Source organism: Paramisgurnus dabryanus, chromosome 2, assembly GCF_030506205.2.
Source record: "Paramisgurnus dabryanus chromosome 2, PD_genome_1.1, whole genome shotgun sequence".
NCBI classification, from domain to species: Eukaryota; Metazoa; Chordata; class Actinopteri; order Cypriniformes; family Cobitidae; genus Paramisgurnus; species Paramisgurnus dabryanus.
In genome coordinates, this window is record NC_133338.1 from 49,634,199 (window position 1) to 49,644,573 (window position 10,375).

The 10,375-nt window shown below is 34.5% G+C and overlaps 1 long non-coding RNA gene across 6 annotated transcripts; it reads right to left on the minus strand.

Annotated features, from left to right (window-relative positions):
* Positions 1-3,260: 3,260 nt before the first annotated feature.
* On the minus strand, positions 3,261-10,128 carry LOC135743725 (uncharacterized). Of its 6 annotated transcripts, none has more exons than XR_012335624.1 (7): positions 9,170-10,128; positions 7,828-7,964; positions 6,406-6,498; positions 5,982-6,334; positions 4,926-4,992; positions 4,731-4,773; positions 3,261-3,433 (listed from the first exon to the last, which is right to left on the minus strand). It is a non-coding gene; the product is annotated as an uncharacterized lncRNA (long non-coding RNA). The 6 variants fall into 6 exon arrangements; XR_012335625.1 differs by lacking the exon at positions 6,406-6,498 and having other exon boundaries at positions 5,982-6,086; positions 6,189-6,334; positions 9,170-10,117; XR_012335623.1 differs by lacking the exon at positions 6,406-6,498 and having other exon boundaries at positions 5,998-6,334; positions 9,170-10,114.
* Positions 10,129-10,375: the final 247 nt, after the last annotated feature.

The window sequence follows — 10,375 nt, forward strand, 5'->3', positions numbered from 1 at the left end:
CCTCTTTATTCACATAATACACATACTGTATACATGTACAATATGCTTCTACAACTACTCAGTGGTGGAAATAAAGTGAATAAATAAAGTAGGGGTGAGCGGGGCACAAATAAACATGGGGTTGATTGTAAGACGGTTACATATGTTTTATACAGGGCCAAGCAATCTGTGCTTTTGGTCTTTTTTCTGACTGTCGAAGATGAATTTGTGTAATGTGTTTTGGTTAAGATATTGAACAGAGAGTGTTTTAGAGGCATGGAAGTAAATTTCTTTGTCTAATGTTTTTTTCTATTTTTGAGTTGGGTGTGTAAGTCACCAAATCCAACCTTGCATTATTTTGATCACTGTCTTGTTACCTTAAACATAACAGGTTTTTGAAACATGTCAGCATATAGCTGATAGCTGGGATTGAAATCATTTTTACACAGCGGGGTTAGTTGTAACACAGTCGGGTAGACAATGATAGTGAAATGAAAACAGTGTAAATACTAAAATGATAATACAATATCAGGGAAAATAAATCACAATTATGATTTTTTTTGTCTTAATTGTGCGGCCCTATAAAAATCTATTTATATGCATTGATGCATAATGCAAGGATGTTAGATGAAGGATGGATAGACCAGTGGTTCTCAAACTTTTTCAGTGTGCGGCCCCTCTTGTGTACAGTGCATTCTTTTGCGGCCCCCCAGAATTTTTTATGACAAAACAGTTCTAAAATGTAATATTTTAATTAAACAAAACATATTAAATAATACCTAGTAGTGCTGTTGGTTAGTTGGCTTATTATTTTTTTAGGTTTAATTACACAGAATTCATGATAAATGAATGTATTTTATAAAATGTCATAAAACTGGGCCCCCCCTGGCACCATCTCCCGGCCCCCAGTTTGAGAACCACTGGGATAGACATTCACACATTCATCTATTATAGGCAGATATGAACATCCACCTTTATTATATAGACTGAATTGAACTGAATTATTTGTCTTTTAACCAAATTTTCAAACCCTCTTTTTGTTACAATGAACCCCACCTATGAGGTAAGTTGTAATGTTTGCACTCCAATAACTTTCGGTGTAATTTTACAATAACGGTGGGTCACATAAACAAACTATAAGTGTTCATTTGTAGCAGAGAGGTGTGTGTTGATTGTGTAAAAAAAGTATTAATCTATCTTAAATATCTTTTGAATGATAGAGCCAAAGTCAAAGTGCACAACTCCAACAAACATCCACTGTATTGTAGTAGAGATTTGAGGTATTTCTTCTCATCCGACCTTCTATTTTTATTCCATTGTCATTTAGATAGAAAAAAATGAACTAATATTGTTATAAGCAAAACGTCTCAGAATAAACTATTTGATTGGCAACTAATATTTACACAACCTCAGCTAATCACCTCAACTACACCAACAAATAATCTTGGATGAGTAATAATAATCAAAGAATGATTGACAGGGAGAAATTGGATGTTTGAACATCAGCTGGTGGCTGAGAATAAAATAGTACAGTTTAGTTGAACTGTAGTGTGCTGTATAAAAATTTAATCCTGAAAATCATTATGATACAGTTATGATACAACAATTTTTCTGTGTAATTTATTAAAAGTATCTTAGTCACATTATGTTATGACATTTGTGACAATAATGCTCTATTATTGTCTTTTATATTGTGATTGTTTGCATTGCATGATTTTTATGACTCGCCTGACTTATCTGTTAAATTTGTTACTGTATTTCTGTATTCTGATTTTCTCATAATATCAACAAACCCTAACACAATGAATTTGGAAAAGGTGGGAAATAAGAATATTGTTCAGATAAAAATGTCACTCAGCACAGATTGTTATCCATGATGAAGAGGGTACATATGTGTAGGGGCCCAGTAACAGCCCATGGAAATGCAAAAATAATGCACATTTCAAATGGCTTTAAACCAAAGTCTGATTAGTTTATTAAAGAGAAAATTGTTAGGACAGCTATTTATGATATGATATGTTTACTAAATAATGTTGGACAGAGATTTGTGACATGCATGGAAAGCTGTTAAAAAGCATTATAAAAAGTAATCACAATAAAATACAATATTTCATTCTAACTCTTAAATATGTTATAGAGGTTTGTACAATGAACATATTTACATGCCATTTTGTTCATTAAAGATTGTATTTATTTAATTCTAATACTAAACGTTTTTAAACTACATTTCCCATAAGCCATTGTCATTCTATCGATGGGACGGGAAAACATGGCGTTGTAAATTGTAGTTCATTGAAGAGTGTTATACCATAGGGTTAGCATCTCGATAATCGGGTAATTTCTTTTAACATAGCAATACCTTACAATTACTGACAGTATTACTAACGTCATAACAACAGCAAAACATAGTTTGCAAAACGGATCACTTATTATTTTTTAATTAAAGTTGGTCCAACCAAAGCTTAACGCCAAGGAAACGTCACACGTCTATAAATGGTAATCACGTGCACGTTCTTCCTGAATGTAAATGATCAGCACCGCTGTAAATCGCTGTAGGTACGATTATAATGTTTATTACACACGCAGAAACACACACTTAAATGAAACAGGAAAAAAGGTTTTCTCAGTTATCTAAGCAAATACCTATTGGTTTCAATAGTATAAACCTGAAGGTTACTAATATTATATACTTGTTCCAGATGTATAGCCTACTGTATGTGAAATAAATAATAGGCTACAATATTTCAAAATGTTTCATTTTTGCTTGCAAAATAAAATAAAGTTATTGCAGCATGCAGGCTACCAAAAAATATATTTTATGTCCTTTAAAGAAATATCCAAAAATAAAATATATTTGAATTACTGTTTTAAATTTAGAATGACTAAATTTTTATTGTTTTACTCTGAATAAATGTAAGTAAATTACAATTTGTTAATAACAATTATAAATGTCAAAGTAACTCTTATTTAATATTGTAATTGAACATTTCAATCAGGACTACAAAATTTAAGTGAGATTTAAGTAGCTTTGGGAGAATTTTTGGTACTTATTCATGGCTGGCATACCACACAAATAGTTAAAGTAGACTTACCTAAACTGTACTACCCATGCTGTGCTTCAAAAATCTTTAATTATAATGCCTTTGGGAATTTAATTATGACAAACAAATCTTTACCTTATGATCTTGCATGGGACACTTCTTGTCTGCTGTTTAGTTCATGACAAATACAGAGTTTTTAAAAAGACAAAATTCAAGAAAAAAAAACTAAAAGAGACTGGGTACTGTGCAAAAACTTTAATAAAGAACAGCAAGCAAAGACACTCAAAATTAAACAGTTGAAGGGTGCTTGATAATGTAAAGGTGTAGGCTGTCATGCTGAAAACTGGTTGGGATGTGGGGACTTGTGTTGGAATTCGCTGGCAGGCTCCTATGAGTCATCCCAAGTTTTTCCACTGTAATATAAGTGCAGATAATGTCATTAGAACACATAGTACAAATGTGAGGTACTTGTACTTAGCTGGCATATTTTTCTCAACATTTTCTGGTGACTGTAGTTAAAATAGTACTTTAAAATAAATATCCATACAGTTCCTGTATATTGAAAGCCATCCCTGCTGAAAAAAACAGCATACACCAGCATAATTCCCATGCCGGTCCATGCTGGTATGCTGATCACCACTAAACCAGCACCAAACCAGCATGGGAATTATGCTGGTCTATGCTGGTAGTCACCAGCAAACCAGCACCAAAACACAACTTTCCCATCTGGCTTGTGTGCTGGTTTTTCCAGAAGGGATGTACCTTCAAATGTAGTGATTTCAAAATGTATTTATTAAAATGAATTATTAAGTTGTCATTAGTGAGTTAAGGATATTCTCCTATTTGTTAAGGTAACTAAGCTATTTTATATAAGCGGAATAAGTTAAACAATTTCTGCATGTTTTCATGTGTTCCAGATCTGGCACGTTAGATAAGGATAGTGTCTGCATCACTTCCACTCATCATTGCTCTCCTCTTCCTTACATTTATTATTACAGTAATACTGCAAGACACTACTAGACCAAATTCCAGCATCATCCTAAAATGATGCATTCTGACAAAACAGAGGTATTAATAATTGGTAAAACAAAATCCCAAAATAAGATGAAATGTTATTAATTTGACTCTTAATGGATGTATTGTTACAATATGTAATATACAACCGTTTTATTAAATCACATTTCCAGCATAAGTAAAACCAGATCTCCTATCAGAAATAGTACTAAATTATCACATGCTTAGTGTTTCAGATGCTAAAATTTGTATTTGTTTGTGCACAAATCACTCCTACTATTGTAATACAAGTTAACAGGCTGAATAACTGTTCATAAATGGAAACTAAACCTTAAAGCAACAAACAAAAATCCCTGATATTCCATGATTGACTATTAATGTCTGTAAAAGACCTTTAAAATTCCATGATATTCCAGAAATTCCATGCTCCGTGGGAACCCTGACTGTATCCACTTCACAAAATTCCAAGATTATTCTACATACAGATTAGATAGATCATCTCCCATTCCACATTCAGGATCACCCTCTGTTTAAATCCAGACTAACTCTTTAAATACTATTTATTTTTGCTGTCAGGATCAACATGTCCAGGGAACTTTATCTAACAGACATCACTGCCTACATTGTATTGGTTATGGAATGGACTATTTGCATTTCAATGGAATAAACATAATAAGGTAATAAAATATGACTTACCACACAGAGCACGTAACCAGTGAACTTTCAATTCGGCTTTCCTCTACACAAACACACACACAGACACACGCACACAGACACACACAAACAAAACACAATTAATAATTATTTACCTGTTGAATTACTGGATATTATCTTTGAAAGGTCAGAATCAGTCACTAAGACAAGCACTCATCTTAGTAAATAACATTTTACCTCATTTATCTGTTCCCCAGTTATTTTATCGAAAAGGAAACCTTCTGCCAACTACATTTTCAGCAACCTGAAATGATGAAAAGACAAAAAGTTTATTAAGCCATGAATGCCATGCTTTGTAGGTGAATCACATGAGTCCATATTTATGTGAAGTGATATGCAGTCCTTTCCATTAGTGTCAAACAAATTTGTGCTTGTTTTTGTCAATCAACCAAAATGATATTACGCAGTGCCCGAAAATTGCCCCTGCTATTGAAAGATACTAAGGGGACTTTTTTCGGGCACTGCGTTATATCATTATGCCTTCTGCAGCCATGTTACGACAGCAAAGTCCTTGATTATTACGACAGAATAAGAGTATAGTTCCTAGAAATATCAGCTGAGAAAATCACAACTTTAAATTTTCCGTCTGTCTTAGTACACGATGTAACTACAGAAGAAGTTTTACTGTAAATAGGAAAAATATCGAAACTCTTTGGTTATTTTTTGGCGTGATGCTAATGGCCTAATCAGATTCAATGTATTATGCTAAGCTATGCTAAAAGTGGTAGTGCCAGACGCGGAAATCAGCTGAATGGATTCTAAAACGGTAAAACTTACTGCTGGAAAATTAGCAAAAAAAAGTGAAGTGTCCCTTTAAGTCAGGAATTTACATTGACCACAGTCCTTGGACATTGGGCTCTAAAACACTGTGAACTGGCTAACAAATACCTGGTTAGCTAAATGAATTTAATTAACATGAAGACATATTTGACTAGGAGCAAATTGTGGAGTAAGAGGTAACAGGAAAAGTTATCCTTTATTCTGTTCTTCACCAGTGGCCACTTCTGAGATTTAGAACTGGAAGAGACAGATGCAAATTGAAGAGAGACAAGTGTGGTATAGTGGGAAGAGGTAGATTTCTTTATCTTCCTCTTCCTCTGTGGCAAAAACTTAGAGCATGGCAGTGAAGGTGGGGAAAAAAAGTGGAGAGAAAATTGTTGTAAAAGCAGTAGAGGTAGTAGGAGCAAGAGAGGTTGGAGAGAGTCTAGAAGACAGAAGAACAAGATTTAGTACAAATATAGCCTCAGACTTCTTGGTGAGGTTCTCCGGCCATTTCACAGCAGGGCTCTCAGGCCGCTCCATTGGCAAGGCTCTCAGGCTGCTGTCCTGTGGAGGTTGCTATAATACAAGTTTACTTTCATCATAAAATCTGTACATATCAACAAAGGAATATACATGTATTTTAAATCCTAAATCTCTAAACATAAACATTACTCTGACCTTTTGTCAAGATAAAGCCCTCCGCATCTCCTCCAAAAAATTGTAGTGACAGGAGTGGGGTGCCAATGGGTAATAATATATGCAACCCACTTATTCGAAGCCTTTTTATCCTGTTTCCCAATAAATAAAATTGGCTTGGCTCGCACCTGAAATGAACAAGTAAATGAGGTGTTACCATAAAAGATTAAAATAAATATTAGTCTTGAACTGTATCCACCTTATTTTTGAATGTGGACGTTAGTGATTTGACGTATTTCCCTTCTTTGTACAAGACCTCCGTTTCAATAACCAGCCGGTAGAAAACAGTATCCTGGAAGCACACATAAAACATGATTTTAACAGTATTGTAAATATTTACTACACCTGCCATGTATGAACCAGTGTGAGGATTAAAGTGTTTTGATATATCATATGAAGATATATTCAGTGATTTTGTGTTGTTGATCGGGGGTGACGTGTCTTCAGTGTGCAACTATAAAAGCACAGAGACATACCAGTATCTTTACAATAGGATAGTCAGTCGAGAGTTTGTGAATATATCAAGAAGACTTTGTGTTTTTAACTTTTTCAGGCAATGGTCTAAATTGTCCCTATGGTGTGATTTTTTTAAACAACAATTTTTAATAAAAAATTCAATTTTAGTTTTTATGGCGATACATCATGCTTCATGTGGTCTGACAGTCAGCAGTATCTTTCTCATACAACACATTGTAAGTTATTTTATCAAACCATAATAAACATATTAAACTATTTTTTATATTGTTTTCGTTTTATGAAAATATGATTACATTGTTTCTTACGCACTAGATGGTACCAAGGAGGTAAGATGAGAGATATGAGTTGGAATTATTTGCTTATTTTAAAATTATTTGCTTTTTAATTTAAAACATAACAAAAGAACGCACAAACACAATTAGAACTGTTATGACCATTAAAGCTCCCGTTCTTTCTGTGTTTTTAAAGCTTTGATTGTGTTTATAGTGCACAATATAACGTGTTCATGTTTCACGTTCAAAAAAACATTTTTCACATAATTTACTGATCTCTATAGACCCTTTTACAGCTCACGTGATCAAATAGCCTGCGCGCGCATTTGGGCAACAGAAGTGGTGTTATTCCCCATTGGTTCTAACGTGGTAGCAACTCAGAAAGTTTATTAAAACGGTTTCTCAACATCAAAATGTCCCGTTGTTGCGTTTGGTTGCAAAAATATAATATACTAATATACGTATATATGTATCTGGCAACTTTATTTTTGGCCATCTGCTAACGTCTTTTATCCACTCCACTATAGTACACGGATCTGGTAGCTGTGTTGAAAATGTTGATAAAGTCAATTTTTTTTAAATAACTTACTGTTTGTGTTGCTTCACTGTTGATTCTTACGATACCTCCGTTGCCTAAATGCGCGCGCATACGCTGCCACGTCATCATTGTGTACAAACAGTAAAAGGGTCTATAGGGCTGTTTTCACTGTCCTAAAAATGGGCTGAAGTCTTCCTTGTTACCTCCTTCAGAAATAAGTAACGAGTTCTGATTGTGTAGTTTGTTTAGTGTGTTGTGATTGTGTAGTTTGTTTAGTGTGTTGTGATTGTGTAGTTTCTTTAGTGTGTTGTGATTTGATAGCAGATTAGCTTGCCGTTAGCTTAGCTGGCCACTGATGTATTCCTGTGGGTGGAGTTTAGTCAAAAAACTGTTCTAGTGACATCATTAAAGCAGGAAGTAGAGGGCTGAAGTCCAAACCGTCCGTTCGCTGTAGGCTTTGAAAGGCGAATTCTGTTAAAGAAAATAAATCGACTGGCAGTGAACTTTCAGCTTTATCATTTTACAGGTATTATTTATGCTATAAAAGCAACATTACACACTAACTGGGTTTAAAAATGGGATCAGAAAGAACGTGACCTTGTGAACGTGAATCAGTTTATGTCATATATATTCTGTACTGTAATCACATTTTTGTAATAATATATAGCAGAATAAATAAAACAGCTAAATCGGCATATTTTTATGAGCATAATATTATTTGTTTATAAACAATTATCGTATTTATTGTTTACTGGCAGTTTCTATGAAAGGTTTTACTGGATGGATGTGTGGATACAGATCATACGACCAGCATTTGCTTTTAAGGACAGATTTCCCCCAGTGTGTGTGTGTGTCCCAGTGTGTGTGTGTGTGTCCCAGTGTGTGTGTGTGTGTGTGTGTGTGTCCCAGTGTGTGTGTGTGTGTGTGTGTGTGTGTGTCCCAGTGTGTGTGTGTGTGTGTGTGTGTGCTGTAGGAGATAAAGAGCATTACATTTTCACCAGTATTCTTCATCAGTCTTGTCAGGCAGAATGTTTTCCACCCATTTAGTTGGTTCTGGGTTGTACTATGTGTATTAAAATGGGCTTGGGCAGGTGAAATTTTGTTATTTTAAGGGAAAGTACAGAAATGGAAAATAATTTTACATTCGCAGTGTCTATCGTAGGCTCCTATATAATATCTGAAAGAGCACTTAAATTATTCATTATTTCATATTACAACATGACAAGCCACAAAAGTAGTGCTGGTATGAATTAAGTTGTATTGTTTATTATAGATCATTCTGGGAGTTTATTGTATAATTTTGTGTGGATTTTAAGTAATTACTGGGCTGGAAAACAAACCAATCTGGCAACACTGCTCTTCATCTGATCATGTTGGCTAAAAGAGGCTTAATTGTTGCGAGCTAGTGTAATATAGGTAACATATCGCTACTGAAAATCTTGCATTTCCCTGTATCTTGCATTATCAACTTATTTGCGACAAAAAATAGTTTAATTAGCTACTTTTGCTATTAGCCTATGCATATGTGGTGCAACAAAGTTATTTGTTTAATGACTTATATTATTTACCATCCTAAGATTGCTACCTTATACATTAGAATGTTCCAAACACAACTTATTGTCACGATTAAACATTTCTTTGCTGTGTAAATGTAAGAATCATCTCCATCAACTTACCGAGTGGAAATCGCAATGGACCTTGGCATCGTCGCATTCGATGACGTCAGAGTTGTTAAATTACAGGATTTAAAATAAACAAATTAATAATTAAACAACCCATTAATTAATCGAACACAATCGTAGTATAGTAAAATGTATATTTATATGTATATTTATTACCATCAACGAGCCTTTGATAAAAAAATATTTGCCTCCCAGCATGCATCACGTCTAAAGGTAATCAAAGCACTTACCTACATGATCAGAAAACGCTTAAAATGCTACTCCCACGCGCCGTGGAGCGTTGTTAAAGTCACCTCTGAATGTTGTTTTATCTGCAGTTGAACGCGGTTTAAATAAAGCTTCCCTCTGAATGTTGTTTTAACCGCATTTGAGGGTTGTTAAACTCACCGCTGAATGCTATTGATCCTGCAGTTGAACGTTGTTTAACTCACCGCAGACCGTGCTGTTGCAGTTCAGACTGCGAGGGATTTTTAAAAATTAAAAACCAGTTGACTGGCCAGATAAATATTGACTTGCGCTGGCATAGATCATTTATTGTTGCCTCTTCCTATTTATTCTTATTTATTATGGTCTGTAGAAGACGTCATGTGACGAGCCCTGGCAGCAACCATAGCAACCAAAAACGTATCAGTTTTACATTATTCTGGCGAGATCTGAAAAATCTGCGTAACATCGAGCAAGCGAGTGATTATGTAAATTCACTGAGTGCATATTATGAAAATAAAATATATATTTCTCGCTAGAAATGTAATCAAAACTTATTTTTATGCAGAAACTAACTCACAATATAGATTTTTCCACTAAAAATGAGAGAAATGTCCGCCATGTTTTTTTGTTCTCACGGCCGGTAGCTTGAAAGTCACGTGACTTGGACGAAAGAAAAACGTAACAGTCATACAATTCAAGGGCCATTAAAAGAATAGGCGAAAAAAAATGTAACAGTCATACAATTCTAGGGCCATTATTGTAACCCCTCCACGTTTTGCAAATTGGACCAACGTAGTCAGGGTACGTTTTTTCATGAGACTGGGTTGTAAATAAATATTATAAAATATATAAAGAAAGTAGTGGTCCCCTGGAGTTGTGTCACCGTTTAACAAAAAAGCTCTTATTTTTTAATCAAAATCACACTGATGATATCACTTGACTTCCTTCTTTCAATTTCCTGGAGATCTATGAAGAGACTCCCATATAAGTCCA